The sequence below is a fragment of the Sciurus vulgaris genome (genome assembly GCF_902686455.1).
Source record: "Sciurus vulgaris genome assembly, chromosome: 9".
Lineage (NCBI taxonomy): Eukaryota > Metazoa > Chordata > Mammalia > Rodentia > Sciuridae > Sciurus > Sciurus vulgaris.
The window spans coordinates 82,688,840-82,701,760 of NC_136469.1; positions in this window are offsets into that span (position 1 = coordinate 82,688,840).

Here is a 12,921-nt window from a genome sequence, read left to right on the forward strand (position 1 = left end):
TCCCCAATCTATCCCTGCTAGGCCATGATTTTGGCAGTGGATATTCTCCCCTGGCACCAGTTCTTGCTGGTTTCCTTCTTGGTTCCTTTTATCATCGCCCACACTGGAATAAAGGAGTCCAGAGGAATTCTTCATTAAACACTTTATTGAAACCCTTTAAGGGGCTCATTTTTTTCCCCCTATGAGAGAGTCCTGATTGATAACCACCTCTGCAGGCCTTGCTTTTCCCCATCTGACATGGGGATAATAGAAGAACCAACTTCACTGAGTAGGAAGAAGGATTGAAAAATGCTGATAAAAGGGCTGGGGTTGTAGCTCAGTGGTTGAGTGCTTGCCTGGCACATGTGAGGCCCTGGGTTTGATCCTCAGCACCACATAAAAATGAATAAAATAAAGGTATTGTGTCCATCTACAACTAAAAATATATATTTTTTAAAAATTCTAGCGAAGTACTTAATGCACAGTAGGTAGCCAGTAAATATTAGTCTATTATTTTTACCATTTTGCTTCTCAACCATAGACAAATTGAAATGACTTTGGCCCACTTTTGATTGAGAACTAATTTGAAACAGTAATTAGCAGATCACAAAACCCAAGTCCTACCCTGTGTATTCTCACTGCAGATGACTGGCTCTGTTTTGTCTGGTGTATCTGACTTCCTCAGGGCTTCCCTCAACGAAGACTATCTTTTCCATCCTCAAACATGAGGCCATTTTGTAACTTCTCCAAACAAATCTGATGATGAGATATTCAGGGTTTTGTGGTATAGCCAACTGCTGCAAGGATTTGAAGTTTTAAGATGAATGGAAATCCTGAAAACTGACCCTGAAACTCTTTCACCCAAGTAGCCTTTAGTAATTTGTTTTTCAAATTACGACATTTCAGCAAGCGCATAAAATGAATGAGAATCATCAGGATTCAAAAAAAGGAAAAATTAGTGGGATTAAGTACTAAGTTTTTTTTTTTTTTTATTCTCCTACTCTGTATACAATATTTTTTAAAAGTTAAAAAAAAAAAAGACAGCTCTAGAAAAATGGATCATACTCTTAAATCTCAAACTGCCATAAAATGATCAAGTGGAGTAGGGTGGCCTTGGTCCAAAAAGGCATTTTAAAGACACTAATAATAAACAGATTCCAAGTGACATAATCAATCACCATTGTGGCTGTCACTTTGTGTCCATTCAAACATACTGCAGTAATTAATTTGAATGCTCCAGAAGTTGGAGCCTTTAGAGCCTTCTCTTATGGTTTCACTGTAATCAAAACACATAACACGAATTTGGCTCCTAACATAAAATCATGTTCTTCTTCATGACAACTTTTGGACTTCTGAAATACCACTAAATTTTTCAGATAAGTCTAATTAACTTGTCTCACAAATATTTTTAATTTTTTAAAAAAATTATTCATTTTTCTTCATTTTTATTGGTGCATTATCGTTGTACAGAATGATGGGATTTGTTGTTGCATATTTATCCATGCATACAATAGGATAATATAATTTGGTCAATATCTCTCTCCAACACTTTCCCCCCGTCTTACTGCCTACCCTTTGGTCTCTTTCCTCTACAGATCTCCTTTGATTTCTATGAGATCCACTTCTACCTTTTTTTTCCCTTTTTCTTCTCCAGCTTGCATATATGAGAGAAAACATAAATTCCTTGACCTTCTGAGTCAGATTTATTTTGCTTAACATAATGGTCTCTAGTTTCGTCTATTTTCCTGCAAATGACATAATTCCATTTTTTCCTGTAAATGACATAATTTCACTTTTTTATGGCTGAATAAAACTCCACTGTGTGTATATAGCACCTTTTCTTTATCTCAAAAATATTTTTGAGATGCATTTATTGGGCACTGCCGTGTACCAGGAGTTGTGCCAGGTGATTTCACATTCCTTTTAAAAGACCCACAAAGTAGTATAATCACTCTATTTTATCATTGAGGAAATTGAGGTTTAGAGCATTTCAATAAATAGCAAAGACCACAGACATGTTGAATGGCAGAGTCGGTATTTCATATTTCTCTGTGTGACACCCATCACAGTGCCTCGCTAGGGAGTGATCTTAAATCTAAAATTTCACATTGGAAATGAGTATGCTAATCCTTCCCTTAAGAGCTTTATCTCTCCTTGAAGACAGAACCAGTGAAATGCTTATAAGTTTAGAAAATATGGTCATGATGTCTTTCTCCCACCCCCACTCTCCCAGTGCTGTTCCATACATTCCATATTGAAGAAACATAACAAAGAATCATTAAATCACTTCCTTCCTAATAGCCTTCAATCTATGCTGCTTTATTTCAATAATCATCTTGAACCAATTCCTATTATCTTTAAAAAAAAAATAATTTAACTTCTCTCCTCACCCCCACAATGGACTCATATTATAGGAGCTGGGGATGTAGGTCAGTGGTAGAGTCTTACAGGGCACGAACAAGGCTCTGGATTTCATCTCAAGTACGATTAAAAAAATAAAAAGAAAAAAAGGAAGCATCAGCTGACCTGACCTCATAGGAAGATCTGAAGCTCGGGAGGCTCTTCAAAGTGGTCTCAGTTGGGATAAATGGCCAAGCCATAATGACCCTGAGCTGACAAGTTATTTCCAGATTTGGTCTGTCTCTAGAAAAAGGAATAACCTTGTGAGGTGACTCTCTCCATCTGGTGTTAATTTTTGGAGCGGGTCAAGGATAAGGAGTATCCCTCAGTACTCTCAGCAGTTTTGGAGGAATAAACCTTCTGGTCATAGAGGAGATTTGACAGTACAACAAAACATCCTCTGTAGTCCATTCCTTGCTCTATTCAAAGTCACTTCATTTAAATTCTGAAGAAGCTCCTCCAGAATTATGGAAGGGCTCTTTCCCAGAGGTTAACTTAAAAAAAGGAAAGTCAGAGGGTGAACTGAGTGTTAATTGAGGGAGAGGTATTGGTGCAATACCAGTGGATAGCACAGGGGCCTAGGACACCCCATCATGCAGTGTCCTCTTTCCTCCCAGCTGTACTCATCCCTGACCTTGGACATGCAACTTCTGTCTTAATGATGGATTGCTACTGAGCTTGCTTGATTTTAAAACCTGTGGGTCTGACAGACCTAACTAATGATGGCAGATCTGGCCACATGATAACTTATGACTATATTGCAACCAGGGTCATGTGGCATTCTATAAACTTTTTTAAAGTACAATTTTCCACTGGAGATGGCATGGCCTGGATCCCCTACCTTAAAGATCTACATTACAATCTCCTATGGCTTGTCAAACTTCCACACATTGTCTTTTTCCACCACAGAATCTCAAATGCCACAAGGTCTGTTGGGCAGATGAACAAAGAAACAGAGCAACCTGCAATGTTATTGGTGCCTGCTGTTAAACAGACTCATGCTTATCTGACATTCTTTCATTCACCAAATGTATTGACCAGAACAGTATTTCCAGGCAGAAATATGCTTTCTCCAGAAAACTTAGAGACCCACTAGGCATTGTGCTTCCTTCTTCACAGTAGGAAGTACAGAAAGCAATCATTTCATCAACAGCTGACTCCTGAATCTTCATAACTTTTATTTTAATCTCTGTGGAGCATCTAGAACATACTTGCCAATTGTTGCTCATCTAGTCAGATTAGCATGATGAATCATTTAGTGAATCATTGTGAAATTTTAAGGGAACATCAAATTATGTCTGAGGACAACAAAGTAAACCTATTCCCAGGGAAACATTATAAATATAGTATTTATAGTATACTATAGTCAGTCTTGAGTGAATGTGAATTGTTTCCTATATACCTTTTTGATGGAATTGGAAAAGAATATACTCATCAGATTAGTAACTCTAAACCATATGGATGAGAATTTGTTAATCTGCTCTATCAGATTCTGTACTTGTCAAAAGATGTGGTTTTAGTCAGCCTTTTCACTGCTGTGACTAAAGTACCCGACCAGAGCAACTGTAGAGGAGGAAAATTTTGTTTGAGGGTGCATGGTTTCAGAGGTCTTGGTTCATAGAAGGCCAGCTCCATTCCCTGGGGCTGGAGGTGAGGCTGAACATCATGGCAGGAGAGTGTGGCAGAGGGAAGTAGCTCACATGATGATCAGAAAGCAGAGAGAGAGGTCTCCATTTGCTAGATACAGTATATACCCCAAAGCCATGTCCCAATTCCCACCTCCTCCAGCCATACCCTTCCACTTCAATTACCACTCAGTTAATCCCTATCAGGGGATTCACTCACTGATTGGGTTAGGACTCTCATAACCCAATCATTTCTCCTCTGAACATTCTTGCATTGTCTCACATGTGAATTTTTGGGGATCACCTCACATCCAAACCATAATAGATGTAGCACAAATACTTGGTTAAGCTTGTAGTAGGATATTTTCAGGATCCCTCTGCATTCTGTGATAGGTCAGATTGGTGAATTAAATGAACATATGATGGGGACTACCCCCATCGCATCCTTTAGGTCTTTAAGGATGGTGTGATTATTTGTCCTTTTCACTTCTATGTAGTACATGTTTTTGATTTACTGTTTGGGGAGGGGAAGCAGAGTCAGAGGATTCGACTTGGTCTTTATCATAGCTCTTATCACACAGGCCAAGGAAGTGTGAGATTTTGCCAATTTCTAAGTCTGTACATTTCAGTATACATTTAGTGATTGGGAAAATAACCACTGCTGTGAACTCAGTGGACTCTCCATGAGCTCTGATGATGTTTCGCAGCCCTGGGTATCACTGTCAATTCAGTCCCTATATGCAACAGTTCTCTAACTATGTGGGTACAGTTTCATTAATTAGTGCCCCTAGATATGATTGAAGTAGATTCTGGGTGAATTATTTTCAGAAGCATTTCCTTTGATTTTGCAGGGTATTTTCTCCTGGGGAACTGACCTTCTTGTCAATGATTTCGGGACCAAAATTAGCCTCAGGTCCAAAAACTGGGCAGGAGATCATAAATTTTTATTGGATGGCTGACAGTAACAGTAGTCTCTTGTCTATCCATCCTTGATTATTTCAGCCATATAGCTGAAGCAATACCTCTGCTCAGAGCCCATCTGTCTCGCCTCATGGATGATATGTTCTATTAACTATTTCCCTAGCTCCTATGATTCAGCTTCTCTCCCAGCCTGCCATGTTGTTCTTGTTGCTCTTTGTAACTCTGCTTTCCTTGCTTAGGGTGGTTAATTCTGCAGTCTCACTTCTATTATTTCCAGAGCATATCATTCCCCCCTTTTTTTTTTAAACCAAGGAGCAAAGTTCTATAATGACCTCTGTTGGATATGGAAAATGAAAAACCCCAAGATAGTGTGACCTGGGAAAAGGGAGTGAAGAAGAAAGCCATACATTGATAGCTTTCATCTCTTTCAAGATAAGTTCTTTTTCAGATGCTGGCCACTGGTGGGGAAAAAATGTTTCATCAAACCTAGAATGACAGTCTCTAGGAAACACTAATCTTTTCCAAGATAAATCCTCTCCAGGTGCTGACCACCAACCCCCAACCCCAAATTCCTAAACACCCTAACTGACAAGCTCACTAAATCACCTCTCAGTATAACCTATATAAGCCCAAACTCCTCCTTTTCCCAGTGGCTCATTTTCCACTAGGAAAGTGGATGCATAGGGGCTCATTTTCCATTAGGAAAGTGGGTCCATTTCTGTGCATGTAATCCCATTCCTGAATAAAAGAGCTGAGTTGGTTCATGAAGTTTGCTTCTGCTTGGTCTTTTTGTGCTAGCAACCTCTCCTACCAAGAACCCTGATCTATAGAGAGGAACATCTCAGTGATGTTAGGGGCTACCTCAGCAGCATTCCCTAGTTTTGACAAATTGAATATCTTCTAGGCATTCTCACTGAACATAATTGTGTGGTGGATTTTACTGTACTAGTTCTACTCTAACTTACCTACTTTTAAGATCCCCCCTCCCTTTTTTTTTTTAGTTGTCAATGGACCTTTATTATTTATTTATTTATTTATATGCAGTGCTGAGAATCAAACTCAGTGCTTCACACAAGCTAGGCAGGAGCTCTATCACTGAGCCACAACCCCAGCCCCTTTTAAGTCCCTTTCTATCCCTTCTTTCACTAGGTGCCACAGCAGAATTTCTACTTCATTTAGGAGCTTGGAGAGTGACAGCAGTAATATGGCAGAAAATAGGAGGCTCCCGACTCTCCCTCCACCCATGGAGACACTGGATAATGCTTCTGTTCATGGATCAATTCCATCTGAGAGGAAGTCATAAGTGAGTTGAAGGACTCCTGTGCAACTGGCAACTGAGAAAATATCCACATAGGACAGGCAGGAAAAGCAGAAGCAAACCCAGGCACAGACACCACCTGGACACTGCACCACACATTAGGGAAGGAATCTCCAACAGCTAGTTTCTCCCCAAGGGGAGAGGGTGTGAACCACATATATGGAGCCCTAACTCTAAGGTTTTCCATGGTTTGCCTCTTAATTCACCAATTTTGGTATGGAGGGGTTGGGCATATGTGTCTTTCTACCCAGGAAGAAAATAGTTTTAGATGAGCAAACAAGTATTTTCAGAACTTCATTTCCTGGAATGAGGGCAGATAAAGGGCTAAAACTCACAGTCCTAGTTTCTGTCTTGAAAGAATTTGTGAGTATACCCTACCAAATGCATCAGGAAAATAACTGGGCCAGCAAATAGTAGACCTCTGGCAGTTTGAGTGAGCACTCTACCCTCCTGGAGTCTTCTCTCTAGGCTCCTCACAGTGATAACTCCAAGTCCACCAACTCCTCCTAAAAGGAGCTTGTTTACCCCCAAACACCCCAACTCCTGTAGTCCCCAAGCAGGGGCTGTGCATATTTCTTATAGGACCTGGCTATTGGAACAGAAGGAGCTGGGTATTGTAGGCCTCCCTATGGTGCAGAATAAAGAGGTAGGTTAAATGGGTGCACAACCCCTTCTAGGTGCTAGACCTCCTGGGAGTGAATTAGTGAGACCCTCAGCAATTTATCAAGGCTTGTCTCAAAATAAAATTTGAAAACAGGCTGGAAATTTAGCACACTGGTAAAGTTCTTCTGAGTTAAATCCCTAGTACCACGAGAAAAGAAGGAATAAAATAGCTTTCACATGTACTCTGTTCAACTGTGCTGGCACCTGTTGAGACAGTTCTGTAGGTCTTTGGGGGAATGGTCCCCTTACCCTCTTGGCAGGTCCAGTGCTTGCATTGTGGCCCACAGTGATCAGGTGGTCAAGAGCTCACAGGAACGTATTATCTTGCAAGGCCTGGGTTGCTGCCTCCAATAGTATTACCTATGCAGGGTCAGGGGCCCAGTAGTCAATAGATTCAATATTTTCAAGCGCATAAACCCAGATGTGTAATGAACCTTATCCCAATTTTCAGAGTTCCATTTTTTTTTTTTTTTTCCAATCAGGTTCCTGACTGGTTATCATAGACCTGGGTTGAACGAGAGTCCAACCTTCTCTGGAGCTCTGCCACGGTTATGATTAAATCCTGGACTTGTCCTTATATTTCCCAGCTCTTTGCCAGAGGAGTTTCTCCTATTGTGCTTCAAAGAGACCTCTGGCGTCACACCTTGTTTAGGCTGCAATAATAATCTACCATAGTCTGGGGGACTTATAAGCAACAGAAATGCAGTTCTCACTATTCTGGAGGCAGTGACGTCTGGAGGCAGTGAAGTCCAAGACAGAGGCACTGGCCCATCCAGTGTCTTGTGAGGGTTTCTTCCTTGTAGATGCCACTTCTCACCATGACTTGACTCTTATTAGGGCAGTAATCCCATTCAGAAGGGCTCTGCCCTCATGACCTAATCATTCCCAAAGTCCTCCACCTCCTAACATGATCACCTTGGGGATTAGGATTTTAAAATATGAATGGGTGTCAGCAGCACACTTGACCATGGCAAACCTATTCTTTAACAGATAAACATTTTGTGCCTCCTATTATATTTTCCCCAAATTCCTAATGCCTCCAAGTCTTACCTATCCAATTCCATTTTTCTTAGAATTATTATGCCTCAATTTCCAAAAGCTTGAAGCATTGCACCTGCTACTGCCTTTCCTTTCACCAGTTTACCATCCATGCCAGTCCCTGACAGGTGAAAGCATTATCAATCGCACCACTACCTGTGCCAGGGGCTGTGCATACTCCTTATAGGACCAGCAATGTCCTCGATGCAAAAGCAAGAGGGCTTTTATTGCAAGCTCAAGCTCTTTGACTCACAGCATTCACTGATGCAGCAGGTATCAAAGCTGCTCTTCCCACCCTTTCTAGTGCAGCCATTTTCCCCTCCTCCCAACTACTGTCAGTCTGTGAACATCCTAGCTAGCTATGGGTTCATCAATCAGCTTGCAAGTTTCCTTCTCTGTTATTGGTCCCCTGTTAGCCCGGAGGAATTCAACTGCTTAAGGGTAGCTACCCCCCCATCTTTTCTCTTGCTTTCTCTCCCCCTGACTCTCTTTCTCCGCCTCACTTTTCACACTCTTTCTTGTGCGTGCCCTTTCTTTTTTCCTCTCATTTTCTCTCTTACCCTGCAGGGAGATACTCTGTTTGCTTAATAAACTCCCTTATGTGATTTCCCGTGTCCGGCGTGGTTTTCGTGGGTTTTCTTACAGCAGGTACTGGCTGAGAGCCCCGCGTCTCAATTTAGCGGGATTTTTATGAGCTCCACAGTAGAGCAGGAAATTTGAACAAAGCAAAGTACACGATTGGCTGATCTTTCAGCATGGGTGGTTTGGCATGTTTCCATTGGCTTACGGTATTAACATACCCTAACATATTGGCTTAACATATTGACTTATATGGATTGGAATGTTAGGTATCGGCTCTGTTAGTTCCCGATAGAAATCTAGGCCTGAAATCTTTCATGCCCTAAACACAGCCTGTCATGGTCACAGTTCAGCTCCCTTTTCACCTGCTGGCAAGTGATTCGGCTCAGATTCCCTTCGTAGCATCTGCTTTCTCAGGCAACTTCCGCTACACACTTCACAGGTCAGATTCCTTGGCCAGCCTAGCCATAGGGAAATGAGCAAGTAGAAAGTCACACTGGATAATGTTTTCAGAATGAACACTCGTTGAAGGAAAGGAAGTAGGATTAGGCAAAAGAGGCCTCAGCCCATAAGAAGCTTGGCTTTGATACTGGGAGGGCTGTTCTGATTTCACTGGAGTTGGGGAGGGAGGGATAGGACATTTGCACGTTGGCATCAAACACTTCTTGAAGACAGGCTGCTCCCAGGAAGGTGGTATGACCTGGGAGGGCAATTTCCACAGACCCTCAGCTGCTGCCAGCCCCATTCCTAGCTGCTGGGGGAATGAGTGCTTCATTTCTGAGGTGGTTCAGGTGGTCCAGCCCAGCCTCCAGCACCCCTTATCACTTCCCAGCCCTCGCTATGCTGGCTGAATGACCTCTAGAATAAAGTTCTTCCAACCACATCCTTGGATCAGGTTGGTATCTAGAGAATCCTGAATTAAAATTAGCCTCCCAGGAGGCTATGCAGTTTTTAGGCAGGTATTGGAGTAGTAAATGTAATAATTACTAATTATCACAGTGGTAGCTAATGGAGTGTATTTTATGAGTAATGATTCACAGCCTCACTCTCTTCACTTCTAAAGTGAGGGTGTTTGACTAGATGATTACTAAGATACTCTCCAAGTCAAATAATCTACGATCTCCTTTTCTGCTCAAACCTATCACAATATAAGGTCCTGACCCTTGTTGCTTCTGGACTCTGTGTCTACTGGTAAAAGGATGGGAGTAGAAAACGTTTGTAAAGATTTGCTTTGCTGCTTCATTTGTTTAAAAGGCTACACATTCAATTAAAGCCGACAGGGCCAACAGTTGGGCCTCTACCCAGAGTTTAAAGGTTAAAAACAGTGAAGGACTACTTTCCTGCTCTACTGAGATTCAGTGGTCTTTCAGGCAGAGGGGAAGTGGCCTTATAAGCAGGGTTTGGTGATAAGCAAAAATGCCCCTGTAAATTCCCAATGAGCCTTGGCATTTAACGACCAGTATAACAGTGGTTCATTTAATGCTTTGAATGTAGCCCTTGCTGCTCTGCCACTGCAACTGATTTTTTAAATGGACATGTTTATTTTCTTCCTTTCTCTCTGCTCCTCCCTAATCTCTCCCTGTCCCTAATCTCAGGGGAAACAGGATTACCTTTCTTCTCCATCCTAGGCAGAGTTATGTGTCCTTGAGCACACACCCACCATAGGAATGAAGACTCTGAGGATGGTATCAGAAGATCTCAGAAATGACTCTCTCCCAAATTAACAAGTGAATTACAACTGTAATGTATAAAGCTGCTCCCCCGTCCTTTCTGGTGCAGCCATTTTCCCCGCCTCCCAACCACTTGTCAATCTGTGAACATCCTAGCTAGCTATTGGTTCATCAGTCAGCTTGCAAGCATCCTTCTCCATTATTGGTCCCCTGTTAGCCCGGCGGAATTCAACTGCCATCTTTCCTCACTTGCTTCTCTCTCCTACACACTTGCTTTTCCTCCCCCATGCTTTCCACTCTCTCTCGCACACGCCCTTTCTCTTTCCTTTCTCTTTTCCTCTCATTTTCTCTTACCCTGCAGGGAGACACTCTGTTTGCTTAATAAATTCCCTTATGTGATTTCCCGTGTCCGGCGTGGTTTCGTGGGATTTCCTTACAACAACTCCAACAGAGAACACATGGAATGTAGCCTTTGAATCCCCTCTTTAAATTTCCCCCTCCCCAGTTCCTGCTGATGGGCAGAATCACAGCCTCTGGGACAGGAGTCCCCTGTGTTTCTCCTTTGCTAGCAAATAAACCTTCTTTTTCCTTTGTCTCAAAACCGTGTCCTCATTATTGAATTGGCATTGGGGACAAGCTTTTGGCAAAAATAGGTACATGCAATCAGTTGTTGAGGGAAGGTTGTGTGAGGGGGCAAAGGAATAGAAATAATCCAAATGATGGATTTCCATGTATGTGGACAACATGCATTTTTCACATTCAGGTCAGCACATAGTTAGAGGAGATCATTAAGTCTTGGCTCTGAAGTGTGTCCTACAACTTTCCCTATTCCATGAGGTTATGCATGGCCCGGAGTCAGAATGTAGCAAGGTGAATTTCTTCCAAAATTTCTTAAGGCAAACAAAGAGATAATCTGTAAAGTAGATGAGCCCTTTATTCAGTTCTCATTGTTTATTTATTTTGAGTTTAAAATAAAACACATTAATTAGGAAGGATATAAACATTGAGGGTCAGGGCACCAATGTCAGCAAATGAGGGTAGAGAAAATATGTTGCTGAGAACTCGTGAACATCCTTCTCATGGGTTACTTTACTTCATAGTTAGATTTTTATCAATTTGTAAAAACTATGCTGTGCTAGGCATTGTGGTGCCTACCTGTAATCCCAGTGGCTAGGGAGACCGAGGCTAGAGGATTACAATTTTGAGGCCAGCCTTGGCAATTTGGTGAGGCCCTAAAGTGACTAAGCAAGACCCTGTATCAAAATAAAAAATGAAAAGGGCTGGGGATGTGGCTCAGTGTTTAAGTGCCCCTGAGTTCAATCCCCAGTATTGAAAACAAAGCAAAACAAAAAGCTGTTTTAGGACATATAATGCATCTAGTAACAGCTACATAAAAGAAGAGGTCAAGAAACTGCTTTATTATGTAGAGCAAATGACAAGTTTTTAGTAATGTTTAGATCATAGTTTGGAGAAAACCAAGTTGCTAAGACATTTTCTCTGTTTCTGAAACACACTTGGCCTTCAGCATTTTGGTGGAACCCTAAAAAATACTATGTGCCTCCTCTCTACATTAATCACAAAGAAGTTATACTGGAATAAAAATACTTGAAATACTGTAGAACTTGGTGGACTTTCAACTCATGTGTTTTATTAAAAGACAAAAAACTGCTTTCCAGAGTGGCTACACCAATCTGCAACCCCACCAGCAATGTACAAGTGTGCCTTTTCCCCACATCCACGCCAACACCTATTATTGCTTGTGTTCCTGATAACAGCCATTCTAATTGGAGTGAGATGAAATCTCAGGGTGGTTTTAATTTGCATTTCTCTAATTACTAGAGATGTTGAACACTTTTTCATATATTTTTTAATCGCCTGTATATCTTCTTCTCTAAAGTGTCCAGTTCCTTGGCCCATTTATTGATTGGGTTCTTTGTATTTTTGGTGTAAAGTGTTGTAAGTTCTTTATAAGTTTTGGAGATTAGTACTCTATCAGAAGCATGTGTGAAAAAGATTTTCTCCCACTCTCTAGGCTCTCTTTTCACATTATTGATTGTATCCTTTGCTGAGAAAAACTTTTTAGTTTGAGTCCATCCCATTTATTGATTCTTGCTTTGATTTCTTGTGCTTTAGGAGTCTCGTTAAGGAAGTCTGGTCCTAAGCCAACATGATGAAGATTCAGGCCTACTTTTTCTTCTATTTGATGCAGGGTCTCTGGTCTAATTCCCAAGTCCTTGATCCATTTTGAGTTGAGTTTTGTGCAGAGTGAGACATAGAGATTAGGTGTTGGCGTGGATGTGGGGAAAAAGGCACACTTGTACATTGCTGATGGATTTGCAAATTGGTGCAGCAACTCTGGAAAGCAGTATGAAGACTCCTCAGAAAACTTGGAATGGACCCACCTTTTGACCCAGTTATCCCACTTCTTGGTTTATACCCAAAGGTCTTAAAATCAGCATAGTACAGTAACGCAGCCACAACAATGTTTATAGCAGCTCAATTCACAATAGCTAGATATGGAATCAATCTAGATGTCCTTCAACAGATGAATGGATAAAGAAACTGTGGTATATATACACAATGGAATATTATTCAGCCATAAAGAAGAATGAAATTATGGCATTTGCAGGCAAATGGATGGAATTGGAGAATATCATGCTAAGTGAAATAAGCCAATCCCCCCAAATCCAAGGTTGAATGTTTTCCCTGATAAGTGGATAATGATACA